This window comes from Mauremys reevesii, linkage group 7, assembly GCF_016161935.1.
Source record: "Mauremys reevesii isolate NIE-2019 linkage group 7, ASM1616193v1, whole genome shotgun sequence".
Classification (NCBI taxonomy): Eukaryota; Metazoa; Chordata; order Testudines; family Geoemydidae; genus Mauremys; species Mauremys reevesii.
Window position 1 is genome coordinate 59,002,866 of NC_052629.1, and position 10,215 is coordinate 59,013,080.

General features: G+C 43.4%; 1 long non-coding RNA gene across 1 annotated transcript in view; it reads right to left on the minus strand.

Moving 5' to 3' along the window:
- LOC120369271 overlaps positions 1–6,662 on the minus strand; it is a 61,699-nt gene extending 55,037 nt beyond the window's left edge. Inside the window, exons 1-2 of the long non-coding RNA XR_005583024.1 lie at positions 6,576–6,662; positions 5,488–5,607 (exon numbers count right to left, since the gene is read on the minus strand). This is a non-coding gene — a long non-coding RNA (uncharacterized LOC120369271). The remainder of the gene's footprint in view (positions 1–5,487; positions 5,608–6,575) is intronic.
- Positions 6,663–10,215: the final 3,553 nt, after the last annotated feature.

The following is a 10,215-nucleotide window of genomic DNA, read 5'->3' on the forward strand; positions in this document are numbered from 1 at the left end:
CTTAGAGCAAATACTATTTATCTAGAAGTCCTGTCCACACTATTGTGTTAAACTAGCCTGATTTTCAGACTGGTTTCACTTCTCTGTATGTTAAATGAAACCGCTCTCAAAATCAGTTTGGAATTTCCCTTTCTAGCAGCCATGCCACATGTGCTAATCTGAAGTAGAATCATGTCGGGACTCATATCACACAGCTCCAATAGAATTCAGGAACCAGTGATAGGACAGTTGAAACATGTTGTGTGGATACAAACCAGGCTCTCAATTTTTATTAGGTGTTACTGTGAGGCATTCTTCCACACAGAACAGGATCAGCCTCTTCCTGACAGGTCCCCATCACCTTCCCCATCTTTAAAGACTACAGCACTATGGTATTCTCATCTCAACCATACTCCCATATTTCCTCAGTTCTGGTTGCATCTCAGCCCACCATGCTTTGTTGGAGGTTGATCCTCTGCTGCTGTCAAGGGGCCAGGAATGATCTGCCTGCCTTCTGCTCATCAGACCCCTTTTAAAAATGGAGGTCAGAACTGGAGATTCTGACCTGGATGTCAAATCTGCAAGTGTTTGGGTGTATATAGATCTGGGGTCCCAGTTCAGACTACTTTAAAAATAGGATTAACTAGTGCATTTTGTGAGTCCAGCCAACCCCAACCTTATGGCTGAGTTGTATGTGCTCATGGGCTGATCTATCTTCACTCCAGTTGTGTGGTTTTCTTTAAGGATTGTCTCTATTAGCAGAGAAAGTTGGGAAAATACAATAACCTCAATAAGTCTCTTTTTGTACATTCCTGCATTTAATTCCTCTGTTTACTTTAATTAAACTCTCAAAACAAAACCACTTGGGCTTACTCAACACATGCAGGTGATATTCCCAAGATGAATCAAATCGAGAAGGAAGTTGCCATAAAAATCACATATGGTGGGCATGTCAATGTTCTGTCTATGAGCAGGCCAAATACCAGGCACACTGCCATGCCATACCACAATGGTCCAGACTGAGAGGTCCTTGCATGGATGCACAGTGCTGGAGGGTTGAGCAGGAAGCTCCCCAACTAGAACAGTTGCACAAGAGCCGCTCATAGTAGCTATCCCTTTGCTCTTGGAAGCTTAGGGACTACTTGACTCTGTTCCTCCTGGGAAGCAAATCCACAAAACAGGGCAGGGAAGAGGCTAGATCATGTCCCGCCTTGCACTCTCCAAGCCAGCCTGCAGTAAGCTGTACTAACCTAATGGACAGAGCAAATTGCACCCCTATACGTGGAAGAAGCAGGTCCTCGCTACACAGGTGGCTCAAAAGCCCAAAGCTGCTTGAAGACCTGAGCCCATGGCTGCTGAATGGCTGTCTTTCCAGTTACTTCAAAGGGTTCATAGCCTAAATGAATTGCTACAGCTGAAGGGAATGAAGCCTCCATTGCATATAGCTGCATTTCAGCAGTCTCAGTGGCTATGTCTACACTGCAGCTGGGAATGTGCCTCCCAGCCAGAGTAGACTAACACATGCTAGCTCTGTTCTAGCCAGTGTGCTAGAAGTAGTGCAGACATTGCACTATGGGTAGCTGCCTGAGAACAAGCCTGTCCAACCGCCTGGGTCCACACACAGGTGGCCAGCCAGCTGCCACAGCTACACTGCTATTTTTAGCATGGTCTCTCTCTTGAGTGGAGCTAGTGCATGCCTCCCAGCTGCAGTGCAGACATACCTAAACATACAAGCATGAAATGCTTCAGAACAGCTAGGCACAGAATCACCAACTGGATTGTATTCATGTCTGGGAATCTTCTTGTTGTGTTACAGAGAGTATCTCAGACTTCCAAACCTCTCTTCATTTAAATCCCTATCAAACACCCTGCTTGCACAAGGCCTTCAAACAATAACCCATGTCCATTTGAGCACCATATTGCCACTCCTGTCTCCAGACTAAGATACCACCCCATTCTCCAAGACCCTTCGTGCACAGTTATCTGGCATTTATCTTTAAGATTGTAAACTCCCAAGAGCAGGGACCATGACTTCGTCTGGGTCAGTATTTAACCAAATAAATACCTTATGAACCAAGGAATTGACGGACGCATCAGATCTCTGGTCCATCTAATCAGGGCCGGCTCCAGGCACCAGCATTCCAAGCTGGTGCTTGGGGCAGCAATCTGCAAGGGGTGGCAGTCCCGGTTTTGCCCCCAAGCAGCGTGCCGAATTGCCGCCGCAGGCGGGGGCGGGGGCAGTCCGTGTGCCCTTAGGGCGGCAGGCATGTTTCCGCGGTGGCGGCAATTCGGCAGCAGCTTCTATATTTAGCTGTCCGCGGCGGCTTCAGCTAAACATAGAAGCTGCCGTCGAATTGCCACCGCCGCGGAAACATGCCTGCCACCCTAAGGGCACACGGACTGCCCCTCCCCCCCCGCCCGAGGCGGCAATTCGGTGCGCTGCTTGGGGCGGCGAAAACTGTAGAGCCCTGCATCTAATCTAGTATCCTGTCAGACAGCAAGCAGTTCTAGGTGCTTCAGAGGTAGATGTGAGAACCCCACATGTAGGCAGATGTTGGATAATCTACCCCCTAAATCCCTGAAGCAGGAGGTTAGATCATGATTGTTCATAATGATGCCCACACAGGCTTAGTGGGACAATGGCCTCATTACTATCAGAAACTTGCTGCATCAGAACCTTTGAGCAGTCATTAAAAACAATCAATGAATAATCCCCCACTCTCGGTAAGTCCTGAGCAAATCAACAGGAGTAATTTACACTTTGTTTCCTACTCTTTGGCATTAGACTTGCAGCCCCTGCATTTGCTACCCCTCTGCCTCCATACTATAGCTCCCCAGTCCATCCAACTTTCCCAGCACTTTGGAAGGATGTTGTTTCACAGTCCGTGTGTTAATTAGGAACATTTGTGGGGTAGCCTCTATTCTACGGCCTTATGCTAACAGGCCACAGAAAGCCATGTTGCAGACTGACAATGAAAACTCCTTGGCTTTTTAGCTCTCGCTAGGAGCTTTATTGCCTCACTGTGCCTGCATCAGACAAGCAAGGAAAATAAGAGTCCTTCATCTGTGCCTTACAGGCAGGGCCCAGCATTGTTGCTCATGCAGCGATTCACTATCAGTTCAGAGAATTTTGTAAGGAAAGAGGAAGGGACCAAGAAGAGGGTTTAGAGCAAGGGTAGGCCAATCAAGTGAACAATTAAGCTAGTCATCACAAAGCATGACTCATGTCGGAGCATAACATTCATGTTGAGAACTGCACTAAGTCTAAGAATATATATTGGTTGGGAAGGGAAGGAAAATGCTAATTATAAGTTTGGTCTCTTACCTTTCTTGGCTTTTAATATAAAGACCTTTGCCTCACAAGTTCAATAATGTTCCCACCTCATCCCAGTGATATTTAAACAAAGTTCTAGTTAATATTGCATTTGATACAAAGGGTTGCTGCTTAGGAGTGGCACTGCAATCCTATAATAGACACAAAGGTTCAAATGCCTAGGACAAACTGAAGGCACTTCAAGGCCCTACTGTCCACAGGAATAGGCCACTTTTCTTGCAGTGAATGCATAGCATCTGCTTTCTTAAAAGTAGGAGGAGGATCCACTTCAGAGAACTTGATTTTCATGAGATGCATGACTAACCAAGAAAGGAAATTTGAGGCAGCAGCATGGAAGAAAGGATGGGACATCAGTCCTGCTCTCATATTCTAGTGATGTAGGATGTGGAAAACAACATGCTAATTATGCATCTTTTCCTTTAATATCTCTGACTACCAACTTCCTCTTCCACACTGTTCAACTGTATACATAGAGAATAAAAATATACCAAATAGAAAGGTAAGTTAATGGATACATTTCTAAAATCTCTACATTTCTAAACAGTGTCTAGTGTGACAAGATCTCTACTTTTGCAGTGTGTTCTCTGGTACACACATACTCAATAAAAATGGAATTAAAGTTATAAATAGGTAAGGTTCAGATCTAGGACTTATAAAAAGTGAAAGAGGATGGATCCGCTTTTCTTATATGGGTCATTACAGTTTTACTATACAAATACTGTAAATCAAGCACTGGTACGTTCCAGTGTTCACGCTAAGTCAACAATTTTATAACCTATATTGTGGTCCTAGTCTTTTGTGAAGGATGCTGTGGGGCAGTTGTATCATATTACCTTATTGCATTAATTAGGTGCAAGTGCTCTGACTTGAAGAAAGAAGATTATTTCTGGTTTTACAGTGATCTTATATGATCTGACTGACTTATTTGTTTAGCAACGTAGCTGTTATGTACACAATACAACGTAAACCCAATTTTATAGAAGTCTTGGGAGACATCCAAACCTTTATTAAAAAAATCAAGTGTTTGCATAATCAGGGTACCGCAGCTACAGCCTAGAGAACTGGCTAGCTAATCAGAAGTTAGCTGACTGGCCACCAAGGAGTTTAGAAATCAAACTCTGCTATTGCGGACCTTAGGCAGTTTTCAGAAGCTTTGATATGTGACATGAAGGACATAGTACTACTTTGGTAACCAAAGTCTAAGAGACTGAAGTCAATGGGAGACGAAGGTGCCAAAAGGTGGTAAACAATGCCTCAGATTGGGTGTCCAAAATTGTAGACACCCAAAATCAGTTGCCATTTTGAAAATCTTGGCCTTAAGTGCCTTGTATGCCTCAGTTTCCCCATCTGTAAAACAGGGACAACAGCAGCAACCCTTATTTATCCCCTGGGATAGGAGGAGAGTGGAAGGGAGATTTAATCATTGTTTGAAAAGCATTTTGATATTGTTAGGTGACAGGCACTATGAGTATGAAGCCCTCTGTGGTTATCTATTATGCTAAAGCAGGGGTAGGCAACCTATGGCACGCGTGCCGAAGGCAGCATGTGAGCTCATTTTCAGTGGCACTCACACTGCCTGGATCCTGGCCACCGGTCTGGGGGGCTCTGCATTTTAATTTTAAATGAAGCTTCTTAAACATTTTAAAAATCTTATTTACTTTATATACAACAATAGTTTAGTTATATATTATAGACGTATAGAAAGAGATCTTCTAAAAACATTAAAATGTATTACTGGCATGCAAAACCTTAAATTAGAGTGAATAAATGAAGACTCGGCACACCACTTCTGAAAGGTTGCTGACCCCTGTGCTAAATAATGCATTATTTTTCCTTCAAAGAAAAGACTGAATTGCTTTTGAAAGAGCATTTGCTAACTATAATAAGTTCATAGGAGTAGCAGTTCAAGATGGAAGAAACCTTTGGCTTTTCAGAGCATAGTCAAATAGCCAAGGAGTTTCTCACATTCAAGGTTTTAACTGAAAACCATGGGCGTAGGTTGGGGTGGGGGAGTGGGGTAGAAAGGAGTGGGGTTGACCCCAAACTACAAGCCTTGGACAGGCATGTAAATTGCACCCCCCCCGCCCTGTATGGTCCCATTGGCCTGACTGGAGCTGCTGCTGCACCCTCTCCCCTCTCCAAATATAGAAGTCAAACTATGCCAATGCACTTACTCTGTGCAGAATTTTACTGGTGTCAATCAAAGCCCACATTAGGAGTAAGTGCACCATATGCAATGAAGATCCAAGGAGCCAATTGGAGATGAGACTCAGCATCCACTGGACTACAGCTGCCTTGGAGGTGGAAAACAGCAGCTGCTTAGCAGAGCACAGCACAGCAATGTTATACAATAATTTTAGGACAGGAAGTTAAGAAAATTTGAATTTCTATCACCTTCCAGTTTACACAGAATGATTTCTTCACTGCCCTCAAAATGACATGTTTGACAGTGCAACATATTCCATAGCAAGTATCTGTGGCACATCATCAGTCCAACTGGAAGGGCACCCAACTTAAATGGTGACTAATACAACACTAGATGAAACAAAGATCAGATTACTAACTGCATTTGCAGTCTTTCCTCTTCTTCCAGAGTGGGGCAATTTCTAATTAGTGACATATATTTTAGTAATTTACTAAATGGAAGCACACAAATCAGTTTAGGATCATGCTCTCTGGTTAAGGCTTGTGGTGACTTAAACACTCTGTATCCCTGCCTTATATCACATGGCTCAGAAGAACAAATGAGCTGTGTGATCTCTCTAGCATGCAGGGTAAACTCACAACATCTGGCTAAGCAATGAGATATGCTCCCATCAGAACCTCATCATGCAAAGAGCTTGCAATTAATCCAATCTGTTTTTCCTCAAAACTGCCATAGCTCAATCCCACTGTTATAGTCCTTGTTTTGTTTGTTTTCTTTTCATAGTCGGTATTTAGTTTCTTCATAAAACAGAATCTAAGTGTATTTTGCACACGAGGGAGGGCTCTTTTTTGGGAGGGGGGAAAAATCAGTGTCAGATGGCAAGAAAGCAGATAAGTAGGAATGCAGGAGGACAAGGATAAATAAAATTACACACAAAACTGGGTTAAAAGAATGTTATTTAAGGTTGCAAAGTAAGCACTGAATTGTCAGGAAATGCCATAATTATAATTTCTCATTCATCTTTAATCTGGCTTCAAACAAAACAACACCCCAAAATAAAGAGTCAGCTAAGTCCAATGCAATGCTCTGCTTTTAGCAAGCCACTCCCAACCCTACCTGACTGGAGTCTTGTTCCCATGGTGTCTCAAGCTCTTCCCCTTTTTCAGCCTGCAGGTACCTTCTAGCACTTTCCTGTTCCTCTTTGTCCCTTTACAGAAGCCAGCTGCCCTCTATCAGCCCCATCATGAGGCTCTTAATGAGTTAGACCAGTTCCCTCTTAGAGGGCCCAGTCCAGGATTGGGCATTTGACTGGTCAATTGACCAGTCAGCTGTTTTAAGGCACTAATTTATTAGAAGAGTAACAAAGAATAAGACTTTATGGTCTTGAAAAGACTTAGCCTCAGATAGATACTTATGCCTAATTACAAAAAACAAACAAACAAACAAAAAAACCCCGTTACCTGAGTGTTTTCTTAAAAAAAAAGAAAAGAAAAGAAAGATTAGTATGAGACAATGAAAAATGCAGGACACTGCCTATCAGAGCATTCTTGCTGGAATATTTGACTGAGGTCAAACAGGAAGTCAATTGACATTGTTTGACCAGCTTACCAAGCCTAGCCCAGTCCACCCTGTGACAGGAGCTAACAAAATGTGTTCCTGTGTTCTGTGTGTTGCACCGACTTCCTGTGCAACCTTGGATAAGTCACTTATCTCTAGTCCTCAGATCCCTCTCTGTAAAAGGGGGATAATAATGTTGTCTTTATTTAGATTGTGGTCAGGGACTGTGTTACGTGTTTGTATGGAGCTCAGCACAATGGAGCCCTGATCTCAGTGGAAGCTGTAGATGTTACTATAATACTAGTGATAATATGGCATCTTCATCTCAACTGCATCTCCCCCTTTGTTGCACAGGGTAAGAGAGCCGAAACTCTTCAATCAGGTGGAGGAAAAAAAAATGAACAAACTAATGTCCTATGTTGCCAAGTAGATGCCCATGGAATGTGTGTTTGCAGGAGCAGAGGCATGCCTACACTGGGGCTGGAAGGGATCAATTCTAGCTTGAGGACACATACTTTTGCTAGGTCTAATTGAGCTAGCACACTAAAAACAGAAGTTTAGCTACAGTGGCACAAACCAGCAGCAAGGCTAGCTGCCCAAATGAGTACCTAGGGTCTCTGATGATATACTCAGGAGGGGTAGCCCCTCCTACTGCTTGCACATCCATGACTCACTTCTATTTCTAGTGTGCTAACTTGATCAGTACTAGCACAAGTATGTCTCCTTGAACTGGAGTTACACCTCCCAGCTCCAGTATAGACATATCCCAGTACTGCCTAGAAGCATGCAGTGAAGGGGGCTCGATGGTGCAAGGCATGGTCCCAGGGCAATGCATATAATTTATGAGACAATTTGCCATGTAAAGAGGTAAAAACTTGAAAGTGCCAACTACTGTAATTCCTATTCAGAAGCTATTGAATATCGTCAGAGAGGGCACAAATGCCAGCAGGGAAGCCAATGGCAGGCCTGTAGAGGAGACAGCCATACAGTTGGCATTTGAAATTATAGACAGATCTATGGGTTTAGCACATAAATTTCCCTATAGATCGTCCACTTCCAATTCTGGATCACCACTTGCTGAAGGAGCAGGGACTAGGGTCTGGCCTAAAGCTTCTATTCTGAAAATGCTGCATTGTTAACATAAGAGGAATGAAATAGGATTAGCCATGGGTTCTTACGAGGATAGTTTGATGGTTCAAGGCTTATCTTCATTCTGTGAAACATTTCATATTCTAAATGTGGCCAATTCTCGCTACTGTATCACAAGTCTTGTGATATTTAGTGGCCCCCCCCTTCCTAAAATCCCAGCTCCTGGAGTCATGATATGCAAGAATTTCAGCTTAAATTTTTTATAAGGGTTCTAGCTTTCATGGCTGTGGAGGAAAACTTTCAAGAGTGTCCCCTAAAGGTTAAACAAGCAGAAGGAAATAGAAAGAAAGAAAGAACTTAAAATGTATTGTGTTTAAAAAGGCATGATTTTCAGAGGCTTGACTTACGATTTTTGGATGCTTGGTGTTGACAATACTGTGGTCTTATTCCAGAATCTAACATAGGAGAGTTCTCACTAGAAAACATGACACACAAAACAAAAACCTCTGGCAATGTTTTGCTGACACTGGCCATCTTGCCTTGTGGAGAGACTGAGGGATGAACTAGCAAAGAACTATTCCCATCTACTAGCCTTCCACCCTGAGATAGAGAGAAAAGTCTCTCTGTCTCCAAGTCAAGATTGAGGTCACTGAGAGGATATTAAGAGAAAACAAGTTCATATTGCTGCAGCCAGTACTATAGCTGGCCAGCAGATCAGAGAGGGCGGCTTCCTCCATCCCAAACCCTGATAATTTAAGATGATTAGGGATCAGATCATATTCTGAGGACATCACTCAGTAATGGTTGAGTAGCTTTTCCTTTAGGCTGAGGGACTCTTCAAAGTCCCAAGGACCTCAGAAATTTTCCTATGTTTTATCAGATTCCCCCGACACCCACTCAGGCTAAATTAGGACTTAAAGCACAGCCTGGAGTGCAGGGTGGTAAGCAAGCAGCACCAACCCAGGATCAGCATTGGGAGCCACTGCACCTCAGAGAGACATGGTTCCCTTCTTGCATTCCCTTGGCTGCTGGGAGTTGTAATGTACTGCTGGCCTACATTACGCAACCAATGCTGCCTCAGCTAACTAGTCTGACCAGTCCGTAAGAAATGGGTAGAGTCAAGGCTCAGCTCAGTTCCTGCCCACTTGCTCCATTGAGGAGGTAAGCAGGTGAATAGCTATATTTACTCCTAGAAGGGCAGACAAAGACCCAGTAGTCTGTATAAAGGGTCAAGGGAGTTTCTTCCTCTCTCACACGGACAATTAGTCCAAGTCAAACCTAGCCCTCGGAGTTTCCAATACAGTAACTTTCACCTTGGGAGGGGAGAAAACTCCCCTCGCCCGTTCTCCCTGAGCAGCTCAGTTGGACACTGAGTATCAAGTTCATTTCAGGTTTAATATTCACTTCAGCTTTGAAACCATGTTCTCTGCACACAGAACCCCAATGTATTTATAGCCAAATGGTTGTACTATTCCTCTGGGCCTTATATGGTTAATTTCTTTAGGTACAATGATTGGGTACAGTGTGCTTGGGTAGTCCGATGGTTAGAGCACTAACCTAGCACTTAGGAAACCTGCGTTCAAGCCCCTGCTCTTATAGACTTCTGTATGGCCTTGGGCAAATCACTTATGGTGAGACTCCCATTGATTTTATTGGGAATTGAAAATTCCACTCAGTCTTTCTGTGCCTCAGTTCCTCTCTCTAAAATGGGGATAAATGCTTCCCTTCCTCAGGGGACTATTGAGAGAGAGAGAGAATAAATACATTAATTATATTTAAATAAACTGAAGTGCTCAAACATTATGGTAATTGGAACATACGTAGTGATAGTAGATAGGTAGAGATTCATTTTTGAAAGCATTCTGTAGACATTATCCAGGCAAGTCTCATCATGCTCCTGTGAGTTAATTATAGCAGAAATCCAATTAGCCAGACATTTGGGCATCCCCAGAAGTATAGGTGGAGTACTATCCCCAATTTACATGTGGAGAAACTGAGGCACAGTGGAGCTAAGCAACTTCCCCAAAGATTAGAACTCAGCAGTTTGACTCTAAGCCCCACCTGCCAAACCAAGAGACCTTGTTATTTGGCTCTTCACATACATTGTTGG